A 9,355-nucleotide genomic window follows, 5' to 3' on the forward strand; every position below is an offset into this window, starting at 1 on the left:
TTACCTAGGATGGCAAAGTATTCATTAACAGAATGTTCTGGGCAAGATCCTAGACATTACGGGACTTCCACAATGTCCCAGACATGACCAGACCTTTGAAGTAGACCAATAGTATGTAACCACTTGTCTTTCATGTCTCTACCTGTCTGCCTGTTATGTTAATTTGATTAACTTGATTAACTTTATTAACCAAATGCTCACATGTAACTCAACTATGATCATACCCTATATAAACACTGCTTAGACTCTGCTTCGGGGGAACTCACCTGACTGAGTTACCCCTAGCGCACTAGGAATAAACTTCCCTTTGCCTGATTTGCATTGTCTTCATGTGTTCCTTTGGGTGATCAATTCTCGGACCCTAACATATGGGGGCTCGTCCGGGAATGATACCCTGAGGACCTCCGGGACACGGGAAGTTCTCTCCCAACTTTCGTGGTGACTTTCCTGAGGTGAGCTGAGTGTCTGTGCTGTGTATCTGGTTGTTTGATTGTGATTTATGGGGAACAGATCATGGAATTAGAGCATATGACTGAGTGGTCCGGCTAGCCTCTCCGCCTCAGGGTTTATACGAGGGGACCTAAGCTAAGCTCAATTCCGTTAAGTGGTCTTGTTCCACCTGTGCATGAGTGTGGACTGGTGATTACCGCATTTCCTGAATCTCGAGAGGGATCAGGTCGGAAAAATCGGGAAGCGAGTCTATTTAGCTGGGCGGAAAGGAAGTCCTGCGAAGGCTTGGAGACACAGTGGGAACTTCAGAAGGTTAGAGTCCTTCTGACCCCAAATTATAAGGGGGTGATCAGGGTTAAAGTCCCTGACATATCAAGGTTGGAGTCCTTGGTGATTGGCCAGTTTAGAAATTCAGGGTCAGAGTCCCTGACTGAATTCCAGGAAGTCCTGTAGTGGACGCACTACAGGCACAAATTAAGTACAAGGGCACTGTGTGCTATGGGCACAGGACTAGAAATAACACTGGATCTTTTTAGAAGGACACCAGGACGGGTGGGTTGGAGCCCTGATCAAGCTTCAACTCCCATGCAAATTTTGTGGTTCCACCAACAGAATCTTTTATCTGTCTTTTTGTTTGGCTTTCATTTGTGTAATACTTTTTTGGTTAAGAATGGGCCAAAGTCAGTCAGCCCCCCTGGACTTGGTCCTGAGTCACTATTTGGATTTTAAAGCCCACGCCCACAAACTGGGAGTAACTGTGAAGCAGGGAAAACTACAAACTTTCTATAATTTGGATTGGCCTGCTTTCGGGGTTGGGTGGCCCCAGGGCAGAACTTGGGAGAAGGCAGTTATTTCTGCTGTGCAAAGCCATGTTCTCCTTCCTGGTCCAGAGGGACATCCGGACCAAATGCCATATATTTTAACTTGGCAAGACCTGGCTTTAGACCCACCACCTTGGATGATGGTGTTCAATCTGAGTAACAATCAAATAACTCCCACTCCGATCCTAGTTGCCCAGACCAATGAGCCATTAAGCGCCGAACAAACATTGGCTCAGAAACCACCCCCGGTATTACAAACCCTGGAGGAACCTCTTCCAGATCCTCCTATTCCCCCACCACCCTATGCACCAGAGTTTCCACCTGCACTTTACCCTCCATTGGCCCATCAGGAAGGGAATAATGAGGCGGCGGTGCAAGCACCTCCCCTGGTGGAATTCCCCTCTCCTCTGGCGCACCATACTGGGGGCCGTGAGAATCGAGAATGTTATGTACCTAGCCCTCCTCCACTATTGCCCTCCCTGTTCGCACAGTTGGTCTCTGGTACCAGGAGGTCCCTTAGTTCACCAATATTGGCCCTTCACTTCAAGTGATCTTTATAACTGGAAACAACAAAACCCACCTTTCTTTGAACAGCCCCCAAAATTAATTGACCTAGTTGAGTTGATTTTCTTGACTCATAATTGTAAAACCTTAAAATTTCACAGACTTATGAATGTTAAAAATTTTACTCCACATTGAGGAATCCTCCAATTCCCTACTTGAAATAATTCCCTACCAGATAGTGAGAACTCTACTTGAATGTGAAAACTCCTTGCTATGGGAGTATCCCTACTCCACCCCTACTTAAGACTGATTTAGGGCAGAAAACTCCTTGCTAAACAATGAAAGTACTTGAAAACCATACTTATAAAGGAAAGGAGTTCTTTGAGCCATGCCTGTTTTTGGAATTGATACAATGGGATGCTAGGTGCTTGTAAACTACTTAGACCTAAAAGGTGAAAACTTACTCAGAGGTTTTCTCTTAATGAAATTAGTCGACACAGTAGCATTTTTTTTCTGATTTACTAAAGAGATTAATCTACTCAGCTGTGAATTCAGAATGGGCTGTCTTTTGGAAAACATCTACAGTGATTGGTAGCTGGAAGAACTTAGGGGAGGTGACATAGGAGATTTTGTCCTTAAAAATAAGAGCTCAGAGAAGAGATGGAGGTCATTCTGAAACATTCAGATTGAGGAGGACTCATTCTGAAACATTCAGATTGAGGAAGGACTGATTCTGAAACATTCAGATGGAGGAGGGAGCTCGTGAAAGCAGCTGAGATGATGCTGGCCTGGTGTCACTAGAATCCTTGCTTAGGCAGACCTTGTGGTGAGTGTTAAAAGACTGACTGACTGATCTCTCTCTCTTAAGACTCAGGTCTAGACCATGTTGGCTTAAGGTCCTTCATACTTATTTCCTTTTTCTCTCTTTCTCTCTTTTCTTTAATTCCATATTTGTATTAATTAAAATCTCTATAAAACCCAGTTGACTTGGGTATTTGAATAATTGGGAATATTTCCCTGGCGACCACCTTATATTTGATTTAAAACCAAGACACTGTAGTGAAACATATTTTCTGCGGTCAAATTTACTCACCCTCTCTCATATCTATCACAATTTATATCTTCTACCAATTTAACTCACTACAGTTTATGGGCTTCAGTATTTTAAATCTTACATAATCCCACTTGGGATGATTGCCAACAACTCCCCTGTACCCGTTTTACTTCAGAGGAGCGAGAACGGGGATGATGGTCGACCCACCACAGACCCAACCCATCTTGCTGTTGTTTTTCCTGCCACTCGTCCAGACTGGGACTTCCCCTCGGAGGAAGGTAGGGAGCATCTTCGAACATATCACCAGACTCTTTTGGCCGGGCTCTGTGCAGCATCTCGGAAGCCCACTAATTTTGCAAAAATTGAATCTATAAGCCAGGGTCCTGAGGAAACCCCAGTGGTGTTTTTAGAATGCCTACAGGAAGCCTTTAGAATATATTCTCCCCTAGACCCTATGGCACCCACTAGTCAAACTGCAGTTCTCTTAGCCTTTGTTAACCAGGCAGCCCCAGATATCCGGAGGAAGCTTCAAAAGTTAGATGATTTTGTCAACCAACCCCTCTCTAATCTTTTTAAAACAGCCAAGAAGGTTTTCAACTCTTGGGAAACCCTGGAGGAACAGGTAGAGAGGTTCCGGAGGGAAGACCTTGAGCGTCAGGCACAGCTTAAAAGGGAAGAGGAAGAGAGGGAGAAGAAACGTTAGGAGGAGCTGTACTCCCGAGATGAAAAATCCAGGAAGCAGTTTTTGAAAAGCCAACAGCAAACCACTCCTATATTAGCAGCTGCTCTTGCCCCAACTGGAGCAGCACAAAGTAATCCAGCACTGACCCCTTGTGGCTATCCTAGAGAACTCCGCAGAGCGCCAAGTAGGTGCTTTCAGTGCGGGAACCTAGGCCATTGGCAACGGCAGTGCCCACAGTTGCACCGAGGTAAGGGACCACGACGGCCCCAGTGGCGTGAGCTCCCCTTGCCAGCTCTTGCCTTAGCAGATGAAGATTGACGGGGATGGGTCTCGGGTCCCCTCCCTGAGTCCTGGGTAATGGCTAACATCGAGGGGAAATCCCTCCCTATGCTAGTAGATATGGGAGCAGAACATTCTGTCTTGACAGCCCCTTTTGGAAAACTATCTTCTAAGTCGTCTTGGGTCCAGGGTGTGGCAGGGGTTAATCGATACCCCTGGACCAGTTCCCGTACAGTTAATTTAGGAACTCAACAAGTTACCCACTCTTTTTTGGTTATACCAGATAGCCCAGCACCCCTCCTTGGGAGAGATTTACTACATAAGATTGGGGCTCACATTCAGTTTTCAGCAGGAAAGATTAAAGTTACTGATGATTTGGGGACCCCTTTGCACATCCTGACTCTTTCCCTGTAAGATGAACATAGACTTTTTTCTGAACCTACACCTAAGAATATTCCACCCCATATTCGCCCCTGGATGGAAAAATTTCCCACTGTTTGGGCGGAAAGATCTGGAGTGGGCCTTGCTATTAACCAAGCTCCTATTGTAATAACCCTTAAGAGTGGTGCTATGCCAGTAAGAGTTAAACAATATCCGATGTCTCTGGAAGCACGTGAGGGTATTCAACCTCATATTGCTCGTCTTTTAAAAGCTGGGATCTTAACACCTTTCCAGTCTCCGTGAAATACCCCCCTCCTGCCTGTAAAGAAACCTGGGGGAACAGACTACAGACCAGTCCAGGACCTCAGGGAAGTCAATAAATATATAGAGGATATACATCCTACTGTCCCTAACCTGTATACACTTTTGAGTAATATTCATCCTTCTTTGATCTGGTACACTACTCTGGACCTTAAAGACGCCTTTTTCACCCTTCCACTTGCACCTATTAGCCAACCTATTTTTGCCTTTGAATGTTTCTCTGCTGATGTCCAATCTACTATCAAATTTACATGGACTTGATTGCCTCAAGGTCTAAAACTAAGCCCCTCCCTTTTTAGTGATGCTTTGGCTCGAGACTTAAAATCATTTGGAGAACAGAATCCTGAGGTTACTCTTTTACAATATGTTGATGATCTCCTCATAGCTACTTTAACCGAGGATGCCTGCAAACTGTCAACAGGAGCAATTTCGATTTTGAAATTCTAGCAGCTTTTTGGAAGAATTGGTTCAAAAATGTCGGACTTGTCAGCTGACCCGTACTGCAAAGACTGATAACCATATTGGCACCAGGCTTCATGGTACTCGCCCTTGCGAATACTGGGAGATGGATTTCACAGAGATCAAGCCAGGAAAGTACGGATACTGGTACTTATTGCTGTTCATAGATACTTTTTCGGGATGGCCGGAAGCCTTTTATACTAAGACTGAAACAGTTCAGTCAGTAGCAAAAAAACTACTTGAGGAAATTCTTCCTTGATTTGGAGTACCTGTTTCCCTTGGATCTGACAATGGGCCTGCCTTTGTGTCTAGGATTATTCAGTCTTTGACCAAAAGTCTGGGGGTCAAGTGGAAATTCCCCTGTGAGTATAACCCCCAGAGTTCCGGTCAAGTAGAACGTATGAATCGGACTCTAAAAGAAATTTTAACTAAGATGGTCATTGAGTCTGGCGGTGATTGGGTGAAGCTCCTTCCCCTCGTCCTGTTTAAAGCCCGGAATACATCAGGCCCCCTATCTTTATCCCCATATGAGATATTATATGGATCTTTGCCTCCTATTTTATCTTCTTTACCCTCACCTGATGATAACCAAACCCCGCAATTACGTGATTTTGTTCTTTCTCTTTCTCAGCTGCAACTGGATCGTTGGCCCCTCTTATGTGAATGGTTCCAACCTCCTCCTCATACCCCACATCCCTTTAAACCTGGGGATTGGATCTGGGTCAAGAGACACCAGAAGCGGGCGCTTCAACCCTACTGGAAAGGGCCATTTGTTGTTCTTTTTGTAACTCCTTTGGCTTTAAAAGTTGACGGGATTGACCCTTGGATCAATTATTCCCACATCCGGCCAGCGGAGCCTCCTGATCCTAGCAGCGACACCTGGACTATTTGCAACAAATCTGATAATCCCTTGAAGATTTGCCTGAACCGAAATGCTTTGGCTGCACCCTAGATTTTTGCTTTTCTTACAGTTATTGCAGATCTTGATCATGGGGTATCAGTTCCAAGGTGTATTTTCTACTAATCCTAACATACCTTGGAAATGGACCTTGTCTCGATTTAGTTCTCCATTTGATCTTTACACTAATGTTACGGCAACAGCCCCCTCTTTGATTGTTTATGCTTGTGAATTGATAGATGGCCCTAAACCCTATCAGCCCATTGGCTCTCTTTGTATGAATGTTGGGATTTTTTATTTTTGCCTGGCTCTTAACCCTCTTGCAATGCTCCAAATTCTTATTTTTGTGGCCATTGGGGTTGTGAGACAATTGTCACTGGAGGAAGTGGGATTACAGGGTGCTCTCGATGGACCCCGACAAATAGAGATTCATGGTTGACTGTGAGTTGGGGACCCCCAGGACGCAGACATCAGTGTTCTTTAGATGACCACGAGGGGGCCCCTTGTTCTTACATGATCCTGAAACTGCTACAACATACTCATGACTCCTGGGTGCTAGGAAGAACATGGGGGAATACAGCAATATCGAGCAGGAAAAGACTCGGGACGGTTGTTTTTCATTAAAAAGGAATTGGCTATTTCCCCACTCCAACCAATGGGCCCCAATGTAGTTCTAAACCCCAAATTTTCACAAATCCTTCCAGATTCTATTGGTTTGACCTCCCCGGCTCCTTTTAAGGATCCCCTTGGTAGCCCCTTATGGCCATTGTTACAAGCCTCCTTTACTGCTCTCAATAGTACTCAACCCAATATGACCGAAACTTGCTGGCTCTGTTTAAGTGCTCATCCCCCTTATTATGATGCTGTAGCTTTAAACTTATGATATTTCTAATTCAGACCAACCTACTTCATGTGATTGGGGGGATCGAAAAGTTGGCCTAACCTTGCAATCACTTGCTGGCCAGGGTACTTGCATTGGGAACATTACCATTATTAATAAACTTCCCCAATGATCCCCGTTAAATCTACCAGGAAAAACTGGAAAATACTATATTCCCCCTTCAGGGGCTCGGTGGTCTTGTTATATAACTGGTCTTACTCCTTGTGTTGCACAATCCACGTTGATGACCCACCTACAAGAGTTTTGCTTGCTTGTTACAATTTTCCCTCGGGTAACCTATTATTCTGAAAAACAATTTTTAGCCCTACAATATTCAGGGTCAGGATTTACTTGGAACCGACAAGAACTGGGGATAGCCTTAACCCTTGCAGCCATTCTTGGCTTGATGGGAGTGGGTACAGGCATTGCCTCACTGGTCCTTCGCCAAAACGAGATGACAGCATTACATCAGGCCATTAATACGGATCTTAGAAGGGTCAAGAAATCATTAGAAGCTCTGGAAAAGTCCCTTACTTCTCTTTCCGAAGTGGTTTTGCAAAAATAGGAGAGGCCTTGATCTCCTGTTTCTTAAAAATGGGGGACTTTGTGCTGCGCTCAGAGAAGAATGTGGCTTCTATACAGACCATACGGGCATAGTTAGAGAATCAGTAGCGGCACTTAAAGAAAAGCTTGGACTCCAGAGGAAGAGTGCAGGCAACAGGCCAGTCATGGTATCAGCAGTGATTTCAATCCTCCCCATGGCTCACTACACTTATTTCCACCCTCCTGGGACCCTTGGTTATTTTTATTCTTCTGTTAACTTTTGGGCCTTACATTCTTAATCGTCTAGTCCAATTTGTTAAGGATCGTATCAATGCTGTCCAGCTTTTAGTGCTTAGGCAACAGTACTTACCTTTGGGAAAAATTCCTGAGCCATGTACCAATAGCATGGCCATGAGTAAGATTCCTCATTACGGACAATCCGAAGTGGGGAATGTTGTGTAGTAAAAATTAACTGACCCTCGTTCTGCTCCTTACCTAGGACAGCAAAGTATTCATTAACAGAATGTTCTGGGCAAGATCCTAGACATTACGGGACTTCCACAATGTCCCAGACATGACCGGACCTTTGAAGTACACCAATAGTCATGTAACCACTTGTCTTTCATGTCTCTACCTGTCTGCCGGTTATGTTAATTTGATTAACTTGATTAACTTTATTAACCAAATGCTCTCATGTAACTCAACTATGATCATACCCTATATAAACACTGCTTAGACTCTGCTTCGGGGGAACTCACCTGGCTGAGTTACCCCTAGCGCACTAGGAATAAACTTCCCTTTGCCTGATTTGCATTGTCTTCGTGTGTTCCTTTGGGTGATCAATTCTCGGACCCTAACAGGTTCAAATCTGGTCTCAGATACTTTCTAGTTGTATGACTCTGGCCAAGCCACTTAATCCCCAAAGCCTTCTATGTATGCTAATAAAATCTCAGGTCCAGTTCCTAAGCAGGCTTTCTCATGGCTTCAAGTGTCTCTAACTACTTATCTTATCTTCATCTTTGGAAACAAAACCAATAAGCAGTGGACAGCAAGAGATGCATTTTGCACCCACAATTTATGAATTCCACATCTGTTCCTTAACACAATGTTGTGTAAACATGACTTTTTGTGAAAGCAATTTTAGAAAAACTGTTTCCCCCCCATAATTTTAGACTAATGTGCCTCTTTTTGACTGGCATGTTAAATTTGCATCTTATTTTTTTCTTCTTTTAGGGGAAAAAAAACTGCTGCTTTGAAGTTCAGCGAACCAGATGGCAGATATTCTGAAATATTTTCCAGCCAACAAAGTGAGTCGTCTGTCACCTATTTTAATAAGCAATAAGCCCCGTGGAGTCTTTGGTAAAGAATTGTTGTTTCTGGTTTAAGAGGGAAAAGCAGAGGAGAAAGAGATTTTATAGCTGATGATAAGATTTAATTAGAGGACATAGAATCCTGGTGAGTAAAGAGCTGGCTATGCTTATTTACCTTGCTCAAAGCGTCAGCCTAAGATGTTTTGCTGTTCTGATTGGAGAAGACAGGCATCCTGGTGAGTGAAAAGCCTAGTATTTCTAGGTCAGAGATAGTCAGCCTGATGAGCTTTTCCATTTTCTGGCTTAAAGATCACTGTTATTCAAATTAATGGTATAATACTTTTCCATTACATTTTCTTTTAACCCTTACCTTCTGTCTTAGAATTGATACTAAATATTGACTCAGAGAGGTAAGGGCTAGGCATTGAAGATTAAGTGGCTTGCCCAGGGTCATACAATTAGAAAATATCTGGGACCAAATTTGAATCTAAGTCATCCAAAGTCCAGGCCAGGTGCTTTTTCCTCTAGCTGCCCCTCCAATGTCCTTTTAAATGCGACTGGAGTGGGGCAGCTGGGTGACTCAGTGGATTGAGAGCCAGGTCCAGAGACAGGAGGTCCTAGGTTAAAATCTAGCCTCAGACACTTCTCAGCAGGTGATCCTAGGAAATCCACTTAACCCCCATTGCCCAGCTCTTACCACTCTTCTCCCTGGGAACCAATATACAGTAGTGATTCTAGGTGGAAAGTAAGGGTTTGAAAAAAAAAGAGTGTTT

The 9,355-nt window shown here is 44.0% G+C and overlaps 1 long non-coding RNA gene across 1 annotated transcript; it reads left to right on the forward strand.

Annotated features, from left to right (window-relative positions):
* The first annotated feature begins 261 nt into the window (after positions 1 to 261).
* On the forward strand, positions 262 to 8,079 carry LOC130455805 (uncharacterized). Its single transcript, XR_008913942.1, has 4 exons — positions 262 to 452; positions 3,005 to 3,107; positions 4,878 to 5,086; positions 5,583 to 8,079. It is a non-coding gene; the product is annotated as an uncharacterized LOC130455805 (long non-coding RNA).
* The last annotated feature ends 1,276 nt before the right edge of the window (positions 8,080 to 9,355 follow it).

This window comes from Monodelphis domestica, chromosome 8, assembly GCF_027887165.1.
Source record: "Monodelphis domestica isolate mMonDom1 chromosome 8, mMonDom1.pri, whole genome shotgun sequence".
In the NCBI taxonomy this organism is placed as follows: Eukaryota; Metazoa; Chordata; class Mammalia; order Didelphimorphia; family Didelphidae; genus Monodelphis; species Monodelphis domestica.